Source organism: Amaranthus tricolor, chromosome 15, assembly GCF_026212465.1.
Source record: "Amaranthus tricolor cultivar Red isolate AtriRed21 chromosome 15, ASM2621246v1, whole genome shotgun sequence".
In the NCBI taxonomy this organism is placed as follows: Eukaryota; Viridiplantae; Streptophyta; class Magnoliopsida; order Caryophyllales; family Amaranthaceae; genus Amaranthus; species Amaranthus tricolor.
In genome coordinates this window covers 16779265-16800368 of record NC_080061.1, presented here as the reverse complement: position 1 = coordinate 16800368, position 21104 = coordinate 16779265, and positions in this window count along the sequence as shown.

The following is a 21104-nucleotide window of genomic DNA, read 5'->3' as shown; positions in this document are numbered from 1 at the left end:
CTAACCATTTCAACACAATAATATATGCCAAATAGTGTTGTGTGCCAAGTTTCGTGCATAACAAACCAAGTTTGAGCTACTTTCCGCGTGAAATTGACAAAAACGCTTAAAAACCCTTAAAATCGCAACTTAACACCTAATTTCTAGCATATGACTATTATTTTCAATTATAACCATTTCAACACAATAACATATTCCAAATATTTTTGTGTGCCAAGTTTCGTGCATAACAAACCAAGTTTGAGCTACTTTACGCGCGAAATTGACAAAAACGCTTAAAAACCCTTAATATCGCAACTTAACACCTAATTTCTATCATATAACTATGATTTTCAATTCTATCCCATTGAACACAATAATATATACCAATTAGTGTAGTGTGCCAAGTTTCGTGCGTAACAAACCAAGTTTGACCTACTTTACGCGCGAAATTGACATAGAAGCAAACTAGCGACCAGACCACCTTGCACGACACGTGGAGACAAAACCTATGCATGCAGGATCTAGGCTAAAGTGGAAATGCAATCTTGGTACTTGGATCTAGCTATCAAGGTCCTAAAACCATTCTATTAATCCCCGTGGACTCCTAGAAGCTGAGCTGAAGGAGGGTTGCTCGACAGTTTGCTAGATCAGTGTTGTTTAAGTGTTTGCGGTTGTTTCGTGTTCTATTCATGATCATTTTTAGTTTTTTTCTGTGTCATTAATCAAAGCTTACGCACAACATTAATCCTCGCATAACCAAGGCCTTAATCAGCCCCGGTTTCGCATCAAAACCAAATTTGAGCTACTTTACGCGCGAAATTGACAAAAACACTTAAAAACCCTTAAAATCTCAACTTAACACCTATTTTCTAGAATATGATTATTATTTTCAATTCTAACCATTTCAACACAATAATATATGCCAAATAGTGTTGTGTGCCAAGTTTCGTGCATAACAAACCAAGTTTGACCTACTTTACGCGCGAAATTGACAAAAACTCTTAAAAACGCATTAAATCGAATTTGTGTACCTTTATTGCTGTCCATTTTGGAAATGTGGCTCTGGATGTAGATCCCATTTGTCCACGCACCTTTTTTATTGTGCTGAAACGCATGGGAAAAGTAATACTATTTATATATATATATATATATATATATATATATATATATATATATATATATATATATATATATATATATATATATATATATATATATATATATATATATATATATATATATATAACACTTAATTAAATCAAATAGGTAAAATAATTAATATTACGTACGCATTCAACAACGCTTTGAATTTTGTGTTGCGAGGTGGGCTTTGAGGTTTTTGTCATGAGTCGAAGACGTGCACAGTGTTCGTTAAAGGACATATGACCAAAAGTATCCAATGCAAACTACAAACGCAAATTTAAAATCAACAAATTAGAGATTAGGTGACTTTAAAAATCAAAAGATAAGTTCAATTTCAAAAATAAAACTTACTCTTCCACATATGGAGCCAGAATGAATGTGTGTTTAGATGCAAGGGAATAAGTCAAAGCAGTCTCAATGTATGCTCTGACGTCATCTGGATCATTTACACATTTACTACCCAAAATCGACTCTGGATAAAAACATACAATTTTTATTGGAGGTTCGCAAGAATTTAGCTCCTCGTAAGCCGCACTAAACTCACAAATAAGAAAATTTTGTTAGTAATTCGGTTATTAAAACAATTAAACAACAATGGCTAACTTGTAAGATAATGAACATCACCTCATGTAGACATGGAAAAAAGCTACATTCAGCATCTCTCCTCTCAAAAATTGCCCGATGTCACTAGGACCAATAATTACAAACGGGCTCTCTAAAAAGCAGTATTGCTCCTTCAGCAGATTTAGAATGAGTGGGTCCTCCTCACTTATGCGAGATGCACAATAATGCAGCCATTTGCAATCTTGAGAGAGATCTTTTAGCTCCTCATCAGTCAAAATTGGAGTGCTTGGCATCGACTTTGACCCAGTCGACACCTTTGCTGAGGAACCGACCTCTCTCCAAGATCCCTTTGGACTCTTTTGCTATTTCAATTTATACAATTAAATTAGTGTGAGCATGCAATTAAAAAAATAAAAATAAATAAGGTACAAATGATTCTTACCATGTTAGTGAATCAGACCCAAGCATATGGCCATGTGACGAAACTACCTAGGGCGTCTGATAGTTTCTCAAGGCTCCATGCTGCCATTGGAATTGGGAGTGAGAAATCTTCAAACCCCTTTACAATAGTTTCCACGGCCACACTGATGTGGCCACTTGTAACAGGCATTGAATGCACTGTTTGGCCCTCTTTATTTGGCTGGGCCACACCATATGCAACCTCAGTTAAGTCGCCATCACTAGCAACACCTAACTGAGGCAGCAAAAGAGAACAAGGAGTCGCCTCCTGAAAATTGTGTCGTTTAGTATAATAAGCATCATAATAAAATATTAGAACGCGTTGCAATTTAAATTAATAAGTGCTTATATATTTAAAAACTATGTACCTGTAGCACTGGCTCTGGAGTTGGCTCCAGATTTTGTGCAACGAAGTTTATGTTCTCCGGTGTGGGGTTTTCCCCTTCAGGGGTATTAGTAATAAGCTGGGGTGCTACGGGGGTAATGGGCTCGGGTGTTGGCTCGACCAAAGCGGTAGGATCCCCATGTTGACTTTCCTGATCCTCGACAATCAGGTTTGCCAAGTCCACAATGGGTGCTCCCATCTTCTGCAACACGGCGGCCAGCTTGGCCAGCTTGCGAATGCCTTCTATAACCCCACGCGGACGCCTCCTTTTCCGATTACCTGCCCATTGTGGTCTTTCCCTAAGAAAATATGCAATGCGTCAACATTGCCTCTTGGGGTGAACTTCCCCGTAGCTTCTTTTTCCTTCCAGCCCATCTGTTCAAATAAAAAGTGACATATATAGCAATTAGTATAAGTACATCAAAGCCAAATAATACAAAACAAATCAAGAATATACTTAATAATTTCAAAACTCACCACAGCATCAGCAACCTTCTTCGTTCCCGGATCATTAATGGTAAATTTACCACTTGCATCTCGGGAATGAAGCCCGCAATACTAATCACGTACCCGATCTCCAGCAGGAGTATTTACGGATGCGGAGGTAGTCGTAGATGAGGGCGTGGATGAACTTTGACTGGGGTATAAACCCGCATCCACCCACTCTTTTCGGACCTCATCGTACGTTTTTTGGCCTAAGCGATGGTAAAACTTCATTTTGCTTGTAGAATTAGAAGCTTTACCACGCTTTTCCTAATTAATCAATAGAAATTGAATGTCATGTATTAGTTTAATGACTGAATCAAAAGAAGTAAATTCAAATTAGTAAATTATAATATAATATGAAATACTTACAACTTCTATGGGAGTTTTTCTATTGGCAACAAAGGCCTCCCAATCCCTCTTCGATATGTGCCCCCTATTTCGTAGGGCATCTTCGAAGGTGATTGTTCTCCACCTTCGTTTCCCGTTTTGACCTTTTTGGTCGTACGGGCACACCTCTTCGTAATCCAGCCAGTTACTAGCTTGGATTTGAAATCTCTGAATCTTTCAGCAACAGCTGAAAGAAAAACATTCTTCTTGTCCTCATCGCTCTCGATGTGGAAAAGATTCTACAAAAAAAATTAATATTTATTACTGTCAATCAAATTAATTTTAAAATGAAAATAAATGAGTAAAAATAGTAAAGTTGCTTACCACAGTATCATTCCATAGAGAGTTCTTCAAACCCTCTGGAACCTCGTTCCATGCGTGCAATATGGAAAGCTTGCGGATACATAGACCCACTTGTTTTCCATATTGCCTACGCTATTTTCCGCAGGGTTGACCTAATGCATTGTATTCCAAATGCATGGGTTCTGTGACTTTGAGGTTTTTCGTAGGACCTCGCCCTTTTCTTTTCTTACTGGTAGTGGGAGCATCCATTGGTGGGGCGTCTTCAGTTTCAAAATCATTGTCAATCGGTGGAGCGTCTTCAACCATACGCTCGTATCTCACAATTTGGTCTTCTTTGCTGTGATAACTACGATGCTCATTATCCGAGGTCTCAATCTCGAGGACAATTTCGTCTCTGAATAGATGCATTGTATATCAGTACCTGAAAGAGTATGAATAGAAATATATTAGAACATAAGCTAAGTAATATTAAGAATATGACTAAAACAATTCTAATACGTTCAACACAATAATATATAACAAATAGTGTTATGTGCAATGTTTCATGCAAAACAAACCAAGTGCCAAAAAAACTTTAAAAAGCTTTAAATTCATACCTTGTGAATCACTTAATTCAAATGTATTCCTTCCGTTTGATCTACACGCATATAACCAACATCTACATCATCTACATCATCTTAATCCACTGATTTTGGATTGATAAAGGGAAGGGAGTCTTCAAAAGCATAATTCTTCCTCATCCTCAACATCACCTATACCAAGGATACATCTTTTTCCCAGTACAACAATAGACCATTTTTTATCAGACGGGTCGACAATGTAGAATACTTGCTTGGCTTGTGTAGCTAGTATGAATGGCTCCTCACTATCACGCAAACGAGCTAAGTCTACAAGAGTGAATCCACAAGGGTCGTTATTTTTAATGCATCGTCGATTATTATCTACCCACTTACATTTGAAAAGACCAATATTGAAAGTAGAGTAGTCAAGCTCCCATATTTCATGTACCCGCCCGTAGTATACCAATTTAGCATTAACCGGCGCTTAATCCTTCGCACTCGCGTAAAATGTAGATGACGCCAAAATAGAAACCCCACTATTCTTTAGATACGATGACTTCTTGTCTTGACCCTCAGTCAAAAATGTGAAGCCATTGACATTGTAACCCTCATATTTGTTGACATCATCACGAGGACAAAAAGCTAACCACTTAACAATTTCGGATACACCCTTGAGTTCTTCGCATATTACTCGATTATGAAACCAATTAATAAACGTCTTGTTATGCAACTGCATCAATGCCCTATCCTCTTTAGAAGGATGTTTTGCGCGCAAGATATCAAAATGCTCACTCAAAAAAGGATGAACTTCCGGAATATGATGCAACACATACAAGTGTGCTTGTAGAAGGCTTTCTCGAGGAGGTGTGACCGATTTGGAGCCAATTGTTCATTTTCCCTCAAGCCTCCCTTCAAGTCTAGAGGTGGGAAGTCCAATAGGCTTTGCCATGGCCAAATACTCGGCTATAAAGTTACTAATCTCATCGCTCACAGTGCCTTCAATCATACTCCCCTCTGGTTGTGGTGAATTCCTATCCTTGTTTTGTAAAACACCCATGTGTCTTTCAAAAGGATAACACCACCTTAAAAAAACTGGACCCAAAAGCTTGATCTCATGAACGAGATGGACAATAAGATGAACCATTATGTCAAAGAAAGAAGGTGGAAAATACATCTTAAACTTGCATAAAGTTACAATCACGTCTAGTTGAAGTGCATGAAGTTTAAAGGGATCAAGAACTTTACTACAAATTGTGTTTAAGAATGAACATAGCTCGGTAATAGCATATCTCACATGTTTTGGGAGTATTCTACGGATTGCAATTGGTAAGAACACTTGCATCATTACATGGCAATCGTGGGATTTCATGCTTCCCAACTTCAGCTCACCATTTAGGCTCACAAATCTCTTCATAATGAATGAGTACCCAGACGGAACCTTAATGCCATACAAACACTCACAAAATGTCCGCTTCTCTGCTTTGGACAATGTGTAGCAAGCTGGAGGCAAATAAACTTTGTCATTACTCATCTTCTTCTTACTGCCACCAACTTCATCAGCTCTAGTTCTTTTCTTACTCACCTTAACATGTGCCCACAACTCCGGACGAAGACCCTTACATTCAAACCAATCTCGCACGGCCCTAACATCCTTTGTCTTACCCGGAATGTTCATGAGAGTCCCGAGTATGGCATCGCATACATTTTTCTCTATATGCATAACGTCAAGACAATGCCTAACCTGTAGATCTCTCCAATATGGAAGCTTCTAAAAGATTGATTCTTTTTTCCATAATCGGTCTTCACCCCCTTGCACTTGCCCCGTTTTACCAAACACAGTCTCAACTCCCTTAACCTGTTCATAAACCTCATAACCGGTAAACGGTCGACGAGCTACACGGTCCTCAACCTCCCCGTTGAACAACTTCTTCTTCTTACGATATTGGTGGTCTCGTGGGAGGAACTTTCGATGGTGCATGAATACGTGTTTGCACTTAGGAATCCACGTGGATTCCATGTCATCGATACATATTGGGCATGCTTTCTTCCCTTTGTTCTTATACCCCGATAAGTTGCCATATGCCGGAAAATCATTAACGGTGCATAAAAGCATTGCACGCAAGGTGAACTCCTCATTAGCATATGCATCAAACACTGAAACGCTTTCATCCCACATCTTTCTCAAATCCTCAACGAGAGGTGCAAGATACACATCTATGTCATTGCCAGGTTGTTTAGAACCCGAGATAAGAAGCGAAAGTATTATGTACTTACGCTTCATACACAACCAAGGTGGCAAGTTATAGATCACGAAAAGTACCGGCCAAGTACTATGTTGAGAACTAAGATTGCCGAATGGGTTCATTCCATCCGTACACAATCCGAGCCTTAAATTACGAACCTCATCCCCAAAAGTCTTATGCAACCTATCAATACTCTTCCACTCCGGAGAATCAGATGGATGTGAGCAAGTTACTTTTCTTCACCCTATCTGCATGCCACCTCAAATTTAACGCATCTTTCATTATAGAAAACGAGCGCTTGAATCTAGGTATTATTGGAAGATACCACAATACCTTAGCCGGGTGCCCTTTAGCATCCCGAGCTCTTTTACGCTTGTAGTGCGATAACCCACACCTAGGACACTCTTCTAAGTTCTCATTTTCATTCCGATACAACACACAATCATTCGGACACGCATGAATCTTCTGGTACTCTAAGCCGAAAGGACACATGAGCTTTTTGGCATAATATGTCGACTTTGGAAGTTCATTTCCCTCAAGAAGCATCTCACCTAACGCATCTAATAACATTGTGAACACTCCAATTGAACTTTGACTTAATGTTGAAAATTGTCAACACTGCTGTTAGTTTGGTGAACTTTGTACATCCAGGGTACAAAGGCTTTTGAAAAGCCTCTGTCAACAAGTCAAAAACACGAGGACGTTTTCCTAACTCATCCTCAACTCCCTCCATCATCTCATCAACACGATCCACATCCTCATCGACCTTCTCTTCATCTGTCTCATACCCATCAACATGATCTACTACATCCTCATTGAGATCGGCCACATTATGGACGTCCTCAACAACACTTTTCTCTTTGTAAACTCCCTCCTCACCATGCCAAACCCAAACATGATATTGAGGCCTAAACCCACGTCGAAGTATGTGCTCCCTAAGGATATCAACACTATCTACCTTTGATACATTGCCACAACTGACACATGGGCAATAAAAACCAACTCCCCCTGTCCTAACTTGATGTTCAACCGCAATAATACAAAATTCTAATACGCCATCAATAAATTCCGACGATTCAATGCTTCCACACATCCAAGAACGATCGTTTGTCATCCTAATTAGTGGGATTAATTGATTCAAAACAAAATTAACACACAATTTTAAACATATATACTTAACGAACTCTAAATAACCACAAAATTAAGTAATAATCATTCATTTAACCCTAATTAACCCAAATAATAACACAATGTTTTTTAAACTGTCCAAATGATGTTTATTATAGTAACCATAATTAATATTAATATAAAAACAATAAAAATAAAATCACATTCATAAACTTGGACAACTAATTAACATTCATATCAACAACTCATTCATTTAACCATAAACAACCCTAATTAAACCTAATTTACAAACTAGAAATAAATTATGATAAATTTAAAACATAAAAACCACACACATTGATAAATAAAATGAAGAAATTACTTAAAAATATAACAAAACATGATATATATGATAAATTTAAAACTTAAAAACAACAACAACATACACATCAAAGTATGACAAATTTAAACCTAACTTACAAAATCAAAATGAAAAAGATACCTTGAATTTCGTGGGTTTTGGTGGGTTGTGTATAACCTATACAATGAAAAAAAATTAGTATAATAAAACTAAATCCCTAAAACATAATGAACGTTGAAGAACTTAAATTAAGCTTGAAAAAATAATACCTTGAAGAACAATAGAAGAAAACCGATGTACTGTATATGTGTTCAAAGTTTATCAAAATTCTAAGTTTGAAGTTTAATACGATAATGAACTACAAGAACGGTTTTGAAGAATGATGATGAACAAGAACAGTAGAAGAACAAGAACAGTAGAAGAAAAAAACCGCTGTACTGTATTGAAGTTTATGAAAATTCGATGTTTGAAGTTTGATAATGAACAAGAGAAGTTTGAAGAAGTTTGGAATGGAACGAATTATAAGGAGAACGAAGGAAAACAATATGCGTATTCATTTAGTGCGTGCAGTATAAGGAAACCGAAGGGTTATTATTTCTCATGAAAATATAAACGTTAAAATATAAAGGGCGCCATTTTGGTAAACTTAATTGCTCCGGTTAAAGACCACAACCGCAGCAGTTATTAAAATTCAAGGCCTATTTGCTGCGGGCACAACTCAAACCGCAGCATTTATAAGTTCAACTGAGTATTTGCTGCGGTCAAGGCATAGAACCGCAGCAATTAATGTTTTTTTTTCTTGTTATTTCTCCTACTTTATGAAAATTCGATGTTTGAAGTTTGATAATGAACAAGAGAAGTTTGAAGAAGTCTGGAATGGAACGAATTATAAGGAGAACGAAGGAAAACAGTATGCGTGTTCGTTTTGTGAAGCGTTTTTTCAATGGAGAAGATGATGAAGTTTGATGAAGTTTGATGAAGAATTAACAAGAACAGTACATAGAAGTTTGAAGTTTGAGTATGGAGAAGATAAACTGTTGTGTTCGTCGTGTGTGTGTTTGTTTGTGGTAATGAAACAGAAGCTTATAAGGGTTTTTTGAAAATATAAACGTTAAAGCTAGGCGCCATTATATTTTAATATATACTATTTTCTGCGGTCAATGGGATGAACCGCAGCAATTGGGTGTGTTATTTGCTGCGGTGCCAAGCATAACCGCAGTAATTGAGCTTGCAACTGTTTATTTGCTGCGGTTAGGTCCTTAAACCGCATCAATTGTTTCGTTTTTTTTTCTTATTCTTTTTCCTATTTATTGCTGCGTATATACAATAACCGCAGCAAATAATAAGCAGCAAATACGTTTTTTTCCACTAGTGACACAACACTATTTGGTATATATTATTGTGTTCACGTGGTTAGAATTAAAAATCGTAGTCATATTTTTTAAATTACGTGCTAAGGTGCGATCTTAAGGGTTTTAAGCTTTTTTGACACTTTCGAGCATAAAGTTGCTCAAACTTGGTTTGTTTTGCACGAAACTTGGCACACAACACTATTTGGTATATATTATTATGTTGCGGTAGTTAGAATTCAAAATCATAGTCTTATGCTTGAAATCATGTGCTAAGTTACGATTTTAGTGGTTTTTAAGCTTTTTTGGCACTTTCGCGCATAAAGTAGCTCAAACGTTGTTTGTTTTGCACGAAACTTGGCACACAACACTATTTCGTACATACTATTTTGTTGAAGTATTTAGATATGAAAATCATATTCATATTTTGGAAATTACGTGCTAAGTTGCGATTTTAACGGTTTTTAAGCTTTTTGGCACTTTCGCGCATAAAGTAGCTCAAACTTAGGTTTTTTTGCACGTAACTTGGCATACAACACTATTTGGTATATATTTTTTTTAAGTGGTTAGAACTGAAAATCATAGTCATATGCTTGAAATTACGTGTTAAGTTGCGATTTTAAGGGGTTTTAAGCTTTTTTAGAACTTTTGCGCATAAAGTAGCTCAAACTTGGTTTGTTTTGTACGAAACTTGGCACACTACAATATTTGGTATATATTATTGTGTTCAAGTGGTTAGAATTAAAAATCATAGTCATATGCTTGAAATTACGTGCTAAGTTGCAATTTTAAGGGTTTTTAAACTTTTTGGCACTTTCGCGCATAAAGTAGCTCAAACTAGTTTTGTTTTGCACGAAACTTGGCACACAACACTATTTAGTATATATTATTGTATTGAGGTAGTTAGAATTGAAAACACTAGTGGAAAAAATTGTACTTGCTGCTCATTATTTGCTGCGGTTTTTTCATATTCGCAGCAATAAAGAGGAGAATGAATAAGGAAAAAAAAAACAAAACCTTTAATTGCTGCGGTTAACCAGTGGACCGCAGCAAATATTATTCAAAACAAATTAATTGCTCCGGTTAAGGCCAAACCGCAGCAAATAGCGCTTCATTATTTCCTTAATTGCTCCGGTTTTTCATGAACCGCAGCAAATAAACCGGGAAAATAACTTAATTGCTCCGGTTTCCTTTGAACCGCAGCAAATGAGCTTTGGAATTTTAAGAAAACCCGCCATAATCATCAGTTTCTTTTTCACAATAAACCCTTCACAAAACCCTTCATACAAAACGATTAAACTGCCTTTTGTTCTCTCAAACGAACCCGTTGAAAACCAAAAACCCAGAACTGTACGTTTGCTACTGCTGTTCTACTACTGCTTTGTTCTCTCAATCAAACTTTTGCTTGTTCTACTGTACGTGTTCATCTTTATTTTCATTCACAAACCCAGAACAAACGTTTGCTTGTTCTACTGTACGTGTTCATCTTCATTGTCATTCACAAACCCAGAAATCAAAAGTTTGCTTGTTCTACTGTGTTCACAAACGTTTGCTTGTTTCGTGCATTTGCTTGTTCTACTGTGTGCGCATTCTTCAAAACCGTTGTTTGAAACCAAAGGCATTTGCTTGTTCATCTTCAAAACTCACGAATTAAGGTATTATTTCTCTTTTTAATTTCAATAAGCATTGAAATATCTCATTGTTGCTTCTGTTCTTGTTGCTGGTCGCATTTGCTTTGTTCTTGTTGCTGGTCGCATGTGATTGTTTTACACTTATTATTTCATTGATTAGATTATATATTAGTTCAATCTAATCTAGATGATGATCAAAACAAAGAAAACTAAAAAATTAAAATTAAAAATGAAGATGTACGTGGGTTTGTAAATATCTAAATTTGACAAAAAAAAGAAGTTTTCAAAGATTTAATTGCATATAAAATATTGTTTATCCAATCTTGATGAAAAAAATATAAATGGGCATGAGAAATGAAAAGGAAATTTGTTTTTAAATAATAGTTAGTTAAAGATATAAAAAAAAAAAAAAGAAAAGAAAAGAAAAAGAATGTGCCACCAGTTCCATATTTGTGAAGATAATTCTTCAAAGTAGCATCTTCTTCAGGAGACCATGGCCCTCTTTTCACATTTGCTTTATCACAACAAGGTGCTCTTCCCATTTTTATTCCACTAACAAACAACCCCTTATTATTAAACAACAGGATTTTTATTTGGTTTTGGGGTTTTTATAAATGTAACAGTGACCCTTGACTTAATATGACTTTGGTTTTTTTTTTTATTTTATTTTTTTTTTATAATAAATTAATAAATATTTTTTATTGAATACAATATACAATAAATTTAAAAGTTGTAGTTGTGTATTATTGGTGTTTGTTTGTTTACTTTTCCCTTGGTATATACTTTAAAGGATAAACCTAGTCAAACAATTTTACCACATGGATTGATCACTTTTTTTTCTTGTTATAAAAGGCCTACCTAAGAATACGAACTAAGGGAGATGTGGAGGTTTGTTGCTTTTTGTCACTCATACAACTATCAAATTTTGAATTCATTAAGAAAATTAGTAGATCATAAGTCAAATACTTTGACTTATAATTTAAAATTAATTTTAATTCGGATGTTTTGATATTTGTTAAAAATGTGGTTTGTTGTTAATTGTTATACTTATTAGAATTATAAATAAGTATATATGTTTAAAAGTTGTGTATTAATTTTGTTTTGAATCAATTAATCACACTAATTAGGATGACAAACGATCGTTCTTGGATGTATGGAAGCGTTGAATCGTCGGAATTTATTGATGGCGTATTAGAATTTTGTAGTATTGCGGTTGAACATCAAGTTAGGACGGGGGGAGTTGGTTTTTATTGCCCATGTGTCAGTTGTGGCAATGTATCAAAGGTAGATAGTGTTGATATCCTTAGGGAGCACATACTTCGACGTGGGTTTAGGCCTCAATATCATGTTTAGGTTTGGCATGGTGAGGAGGGAGTTTACAAAGAGAAAAGTGTTGTTGAGGACGTCAATAATGTGGCCGATGTCAATGAGCATGTAGTAGATCATGTTGATGGGTATGAGACAGATGAAAAGAATGTCGATGAGGATGTGGATCGTGTTGATGAGATGATGGAGGGAGTCGAGGATGAGTTAGGAAAACGTCCTCGTGTTTTTGACTTGTTGATAGAGGCTTCTCAAAAGCCTTTCTACCCTGGATGTACAAAGTTCACCAAACTAACAGCAGTGTTGACAATTTTCACCATTAAGTCAAAGTTCAATGGAGTGACGCTAGTTTCACAATGTTATTAGAAGCGTTAGGTGAGTTGCTTCCTGAGGGAAATGAACTTCCAAAGTCGACATATTATGCCAAAAAGCTCATGTGTCCTTTCGGCTTAGAGTACCAGAAGATTCACGCGTGTCCGAATGATTGTGTGTTGTATCGGAATGAAAACGAGAACTTAGAAGAGTGTCCTAGGTGTGGGTTATCGCGCTACAAGCGTAAAGGGGCTCGGGATGCTAAAGGGCCCCCGGCTAAGGTATTGTGGTATCTTCCAATAATACCTAGATTCAAGCGCTTGTTTTCTATAAAGAAAGATGCGTTAAATTTGAGGTGGCATGCAGATAGGGTGAAGAAAGGTCACTTGCTCACACATCCATCTGATTCTCCGGAGTGGAAGAGTATTGATAGGTTGCATAAGACTTTTGGGGATGAGGTTCGTAATTTAAGGCTCGGACTGTGTACGGATGGAATGAACCCGTTCGGCAATCTTAGTTCTCAACATAGTACTTGGCCGGTACTTTTAGTGATCTATAATTTGCCACCTTGGTTGTGTATGAAGTGTAAGTACATAATGCTTTCGCTTCTTATCTCGGGTCCTAAACAACCTGGCAATGACATAGATGTGTATCTTGCACCTCTCGTTGAGGATTTGAGAAAGATGTGGGATGAAGGCGTTTCAGTGTTTGATGCATATGCTAATGAGGAGTTCACCCTGCGTGCAATGCTTTTATGCACCGTTAATGATTTTCCGGCATATGGCAACTTATCGGGGTATAAGAACAAAGGGAAGAAAGCATGCCCGATATGTATCGATGACATGGAATCCACGTGGATTCCTAAGTGCAAACACGTATTCATGCACCATCGAAAGTTCCTCCCACGAGACCACCAATATCGTAAGAAGAAGAAGTTGTTCAATGGGGAGGTTGAGGACCGTGTAGCTCGTCGACCGTTGACCGGTTATGAGGTTTATGAATAGGTTAAGGGAGTTGAGACTGTATTTGGTAAAACGGGGCAAGTGCAAGGAGGTGAAGGCCGATTATGGAAAAAAGAATCAATCTTTTGGAAGCTTCCATATTGGAGAGATCTACAGGTTAGGCATTGTCTTGACGTTATGCATATAGAGAAAAATGTATGCGATGCCATACTCGGAACTCTCATGAACATTCCGGGTAAGACAAAAGATGTTAGGGCCGTGCGAGATTGGTTTGAATGTAAGGGTCTTCGTCCGGAGTTGTTGGCACATGTTAAGGTGAGTAAGAAAAGAAATAGAGCTGATGATGAAGTTGGTGACAATAAGAAGAAGATGCTTAATGACAAAGTTTATTTGCCTCCAGCTTGCTACACATTGTCCAAAGTAGAGAAGCGGACATTTTGTGAGTGTTTGTATGGCATTAAGGTTCCGTCTGGGTACTCATCCAACATGAAGAGATTTGTTAGCCTAAATGGTGAGCTGAAGTTGGGAAGCATGAAATCTCACGATTGCCATGTAATGATGCAAGTGTTCTTACCAATTGCAATCCGTGGAATACTGCCAAAACATGTGAGATATGCTATTACCGAACTATGTTCGTTCTTCAACACAATTTGTAGTAAAGTTCTTGATCCCTTTAAACTTGATGCACTTCAACTCGACGTGATTGTAACTTTATGCAAGTTTGAGATGTATTTTCCACCTTCTTTCTTTGACCTAATGGTTCATCTTATTGTCCATCTCGTTCGTGAGATCAAACTTTTGGGTCCAGTTTTTTTAAGGTGGTGTTATCCTTTTGAAAGACACATGGGTGTTTTACAAAACAAGGTGAGGAATCCAGCACAACCCGAGGGGAGTATGATTCAAGGCACTGTGAGCGATGAGATTAGTAACTTTATAGCCGAGTATTTGGCCATGGCAAAGCCTATTGGACTTCCCACCTCTAGACATGAAGGAAGGCTTGAGGGAAAAGGAACAATTGGCTCCAAATCGGTCACACCTCCTCGAGAAAGCCTTCTACAAGCACACTTGTATGTGTTGCATCATATTCCGGAAGTTCATCCTTTTTTGAGTGAGCATTTTGATATATTGCGCGCAAAACATCCTTCTAAAGGGGATAGGGCATTGATGCAGTTGCATAACAAGACGTTTATTAATTAGTTTCATAATCGAGTAATATCCGAAGAACTCAAGGGTGTATCCGAAATTGTTATGTGGTTAGCTTTTGGTCCTCGTGATGATGTCAATAAATATGAGGGTTACGATGTCAATGGCTTCACATTTTGGACTGAGGGTCAAGACAAGAAGTCATCGTATCTACAGAATAGTGGGGTTTCTATTTTGGCGTCATCTACATTTTACGCGAGTGCGAAGGATCAAGCGCCGGTTGATGCTAAATTGGTATACTACGGGCGGGTACATGAAATATGGGAGCTTGACTACTCTACTTTCAATATTGGTCTTTTCAAATGTAAGTGGGTAGATAATAATCGACGATGCATAAAAAATGACGACCCTTGTGGATTCACTCTTGTAGACTTAGCTCGTTTGCGTGATAGTGAGGAGCCATTCATACTAGCCACACAAGCCAAGCAAGTATTCTACATTGTAGACCCTGCTGATAAAAAATGGTCTATTGTTGTACCGGGAAAAAGAAGCATTCTTGGTATAGGTGATGTTGAGGATGAGGAAGAATATGAAGCTTTTGAAGACTCCCCTCCCTTTATCAATCCAATATCAGTGGATCAAGATGATGTAGATGATGTAGATGTTGGTTATATGCGTGTAGATCACACGGAAGGAATACATTTGAATTAAGTGATTCACAAGGTATGAATTTAAAGCTTTTAAAAGTTTTTTTGGCACTTGGTTTGTTTTGCATGAAACTTTGCACAGAACACTTATTTGTTATATATTATTGTGTTGAACGTACGTATTAGAATTGTAAATCATAGTCACATTCTTAATATTACTTAGCTGATGTTCTAATATATTTCTATTCATACTCTTTCAGGTATTGATATATAATGCATCTATTCAGAGACGAAATTGTCCCCGAGATTGAGACCTCGGATAATGAGCATCGTAGTTACGACAGTGAAGAGGACCAAATTGTGAGATTCGAGCGTATGGCTGAAGACGCTCCACCTCTAGACAATGATTTTGAGACTGAAGACGCCCCACCAATGGATGCTCCCACTACCAGTAAGAAAAGAAAAGGGCGAGGTCCTACGAAAAACCTCAAAGTCACGGAACCAATGCATTTGGAATACAATGCATTGGGTCAACCCTGCGGAAAATGGCGTAGGCAATATGGAAAACAAGTGGGCCTATGTATCCGCAAGATTTCCATATTGCACGCATGGAACGAGGTTCCAGAGGGTTTGAAAAACTCTCTATGGAATGATACTGTGGTAAGCAACTTTACTATTTTTACTCATTTAGTTTCATTTTAAAATTAATTTAATTGACAGTAACAAATATAAATTTTTTTTGTAGAATCTTTTCCACATCGAGAGCGATGAGGACAAGAAGAATGTGTTTCTTTCAGCTGTTGCTGAAAGATTCAGAGATTTCAAATCCAAGCTAGTAACTGGCTGGATTACGAAGACCCGTGCCCGTACGACCAAAAAGGTCAAAACGGGAAACGAAGGTGGAGAGCAAGCACCTTCGAAGATGCCCTACGAAATATGGGGTCACATATCGAAGAGGGATTGGGAGGCCTTTGTTGCTAAAAGAACAACTCCCATAGAAGTTGTAAGTATTTCATATTATATTATAGTTTACCAATTTGAATTTACTTCTTTTGATTCAGTCATTAAACTAATACATGACATTCGATTTCTATTGATTAATTAGGAAAAGCGTGGTAAAGCTTCAGATTCTGCAAGCAAAAGGAAGTTTTACCATCGCTTAGGCCAGAAAACGTACGATGAGGTCCGAAAAGAGTGGGTGGATGCGGGTTTATACCCCAATCAAAGTTCATCCACACCCTCATCTACGACTACCTCCGCATCCGTACATACTCTTGCTGGAGATCGGGTGCGTGATTGGTATTGCGGGCTTCATTCCCGAGATGCAAGTGGTAAATTTACCATTAATGATCCGGGAACGAAGAAGGTTGCTGATGCTGTGGTGAGTTTTGAAATTATTAAGTATATTCTTCATTTGTTTTGTATTCTTTGGCTTTGATGTACTTATACTAATTACTATATATGTCACTTTTTATTTGAACAGATGGGCTGGAAGGAAAAAGAAGCTACGGGGGAGTTCACCCCAAAAGGCAATGTTGACGCATTGCATATGGTCTTAGGGAAAGACCACAGTGGGCGGGTAGTCGGAAAAGGAGGCGTCCGCGTGGGGTTACAGAAGGCATTCGGCAAAGAGTGTGTTGCTACTCAATCCCGAACGGCACTGCGGGAAGAAGCAGCAACCCTCCGAGCGGAGATTACGAAGGACGTTCTCGCGAAGTTGGCCACCGTGTTGCAAAAGATGGGTGCACCCATTGTGGACTTAGCAAACCTGATTGTCGAGGATTAGGGAAGTCAACATGGGGATTCTGACGCTTTGGTCGAGCCAACACCCGAGCCCATTACCCCCGTAGCACCCCAGCTCTTTACTAATACCCCCGTTGCTCAAAATCCGGAGCCAACTCCGGTGCCAGTGCTACAGGTACATAGTTTTTAAATATATAAGAACTTATTAATTTAAATTGCAACGCGTAATTAAAATTTTATTATGATGATTATTATACTAAACGACACAATTTTCAGGAGGCGACTCCTTGTTCTCTTTTGCTGCCTCAGTTAGGTGTTGCTAGTGATGGCGACTTAACTGAGGTTGCATATGGTATGGCACAGCCAAATAAAGAGGGCCAAACAGTGCATTCAGTGCCTGTTACAAGTGGCCACATCAGTGTGGCCGTGGAGACTATTGTAAAGGGGTTTGAAGATTTCTCACTCCCAATTCCAATGCCAGCATGGAGCCTTGAGAAACTATCAGACGCCCTAGGTCGTTTCGTCACATGGCCATATGCTTGGGTCCGATTCACTAACACGGTAAGAATCATTTGTACCTTATTTATTTTTATTTTTTAATTGCATGCTCACACTAATTTAATTTTTATTTATAAATTGAAATAGCAAAAGAGTCCAAAGGGATCTTGTAGAGAGGTCGGTTCCTCAGCAAAGGTGTCGACTGGGTCAAAGTCGATGCCAAGCACTCCAATTTTGACTGATGAGGAGCTAAAAGATCTCTCTCAAGATTGCAAATGGCTGCATTATTGTGCATCTCGCATAAGTGAGGAGGACCCAATCATGTTGCCCCTGCTGAAGGAGCAATACTGCTTTTCAGAAGACCCGTATGTAATTATTGGTCCTAGTGACATCGTGCAATTTTTGAGAGGAGAGATGCTGAACGTAGCTCTTTTCCATGTCTACATGAGGTGATGTTCATTATCTTACAAGTTAGGCATTGTTGTTTAATTGTTTTAATGACCGAATTACTAACAAAATTCTCTTATTTGTGAGTTTAGTGCGGTTTACGAGGAGGTAAATTCTTGCGAACCTCCAATAAAAATTGGATGGTTTTGTCCGGAGACTATTTCGGGTAGTAAATGTAGAAATGATCCAGATGTCGTCAGAGCATACATTGAGACTGCTTTGACTAATTCCCTTGCATGTAAACACACATTCATTCTGGCTCCATATTGGGAAGAGTAAGTTTTATTTTTGAAATTGAACTTATCTTTTGATTTTTAAAGTCACCTAATCTCTAATTTGTTGATTTTAACTTTGTGTTTGTAGTTTGCATTGGATACTTTTGATCATATGTCCTTTAACGAACACCGTGCACGTCTTCGACTCATTACAAAAACCTAACAGCCTACCTCGCAACACAAGATTCAAAGCATTCTTGAATGCGTACGTAATATTAATTATTTTACCAATTTGATTTAATTAAGTGTTATATATATATATATAAATGGTATTACTTTTCCCATGCGTTTCAGCGCAATGAAAAGAGTGCGTGGACAAATGGGATCTACATCCAGAGCCACATTTCCAAAATGGATAGCAAGAAAGGTACACAAATTCGATTTTATGGGTTTTGTATAGGTTTGGTCAAATGATCATGAAAAGAACACGAAACAACCACAAACACTTAAACAAAATTCTGATCTAGCAAACTGTCGACCAGCCCTCCTTCGGCTCAGCTTCTAGGAGTCCACGGGGATTGTTAGACTGGTTTTAGGACCTTGATAGCTAGATCCAAGTACCAAGATTCCATTTCCACTTTAGCCTAGGTCCTGGATGCATAGGTTTGGTCTCCACGTGTCGTGCAAGGTGGTCTGGTCACTAGTTTGATGCTGTCAATTTCGCGTTTTTATTTGTCAATTTCGCGCGTAAAGTAGGTTAAACATGGTTTTTTATGCACGAAACTTGGCACACAACACTATTTGGCATATATTATTGTGTAGAAATGGTTAGAATTGATAATAATAGTCATATGTTAGAAATTAGAAGTTAAGTTGCGATTTTATGCGTTTTTAAGCGTTTTTGTCCATTTCGCGCGTAAAGTAGGTCAAACATGGTTTGTTATGCACGAAACTTGGCACACAACACTATTTGGCATATATTATTGTGTTGAAATGGTTAGAATTGATAATAATAGTCATATGCTAGAAATTAGAAGTTAAGTTGCGATTTCATGCGTTTTTAAGCGTTTTTGTCCATTTCGCGCGTAATGTAGGTCAAACATGGTTTGTTATGCACGAAACTTGGCACACAACACTATTTGGCATATATTATTGTGTTGAAATGGTTAGAATTGATAATAATAGTCATATGCTAGAAATTAGAAGTTAAGTTGCGATTTTATGCGTTTTTAAGCGTTTTTGTCAATTTCGCGCGTAAAGTACTCAAACTTGGTTTTGATGCGAAACCGGGGCTGATTAAGGCCTTGGTTATGCAAGGATTAATGTTGTGCGTAAGCTTTGATTAATGACACAGTCAAAAACTACAAATGATCATGAAAAGAACACGAAACAACCACAAACACTTAAAACAAAATTCTGATCTAGCAAACTGTCGACCAGCCCTCCTTCGGCTCAGCTTCTAGGAGTCCACGGGGATTGTTAGAATGGTTTTAGGACCTTGATAGCTAGATCCAAGTACCAAGATTCCATTTCCACTTTAGCCTAGGTCCTGGATGCATAGGTTTGGTCTCCACGTGTCGTGCAAGGTGGTCTGGTCACTAGTTTGATGCTGTCAATTTCGCGTTTTTATTTGTCAATTTCGCGCGTGAAGTAGGTCAAACATGGTTTGTTATGCACGAAACTTGGCACACAACACTATTTGGCATATATTATTGTGTTGAAATGGTTATACTTGATAATAATAGTCATATGCTAGAAATTAGAAGTTAAGTTGCGATTTTATGGGTTTTGAAGTGTTTTTGTCAATTTCGCGCGTAAAGTAGGTCAAACATGGTTTGTTATGCACGAAACTTGGCACACAACACTATTTGGCATATATTATTGTGTTGAAATGGTTAGAATTGATAATAATAGTCTTATGCTAGAAATTAGAAGTTAAGTTGCGATTTTATGCGTTTTTAAGCGTTTTTGTGAATTTCACGCGTAAAGTAGGTCAAACATGGTTTGTTATGCACGAAACTTGGCACACAACACTATTTGGCATATATTATTGTGTTGAAATGGTTAGAATTGATAATAATAGTCATATGCTAGAAATTAGAAGTTAAGTTGCGATTTTATGCGTTTTTAAGCGTTTTTGTCAATTCCGCGCGTAAAGTAGCTCAAACTTTGTTTGTTTTGCACGAAACTTGGCACACAACACTATTTGGTATATATTATTGTGTAGAAGTTGTTAGAATTGAAAATCATAGTCATATTCTAGAATTTATGTGTTAAGTTGCGATTTTATGCGTTTTTAACCGTTTTTGACACTAACTTCTATTTTATCTTATTGCTTTCAACAACCTCCTTCTTCCGTTGACTGCAGCTACTACGCGCTGAAGTTTATGGACGATATTATAAATTCCGTGAAGGAATTTGGAGTCGAAAATATAGATGCCGTAAGTATTTGTTACGTTCTTAATTAAATATATTATTGGTAAAATCTAAATGTTTCTATATTAATAGCTTTTATTTTAATATTATAATATAGGTTTTAAACGACATTCCGAGGGAAACACGCGCTTTGAGAAGTGAAGAGATGCGCGAATTAAAAGACAAGATTGTCGTGTATCTTGCTAATATTTGTCCTTGATAAATTGTAATTAGTATATATTGATTATTTTTTATAGTTTATTTAATGTATATATATATATATATATGTACGTACATATTATATTATATATATATACGAGCGAGAGTTTATTATTACAAAGAGATTAATGTTGATTATCTGTGATTATCATTGGATTAATCAATGTTATTACATTGTAATATTATTGCATTATTATAAGGATTAAACGGAAAAAGAAAA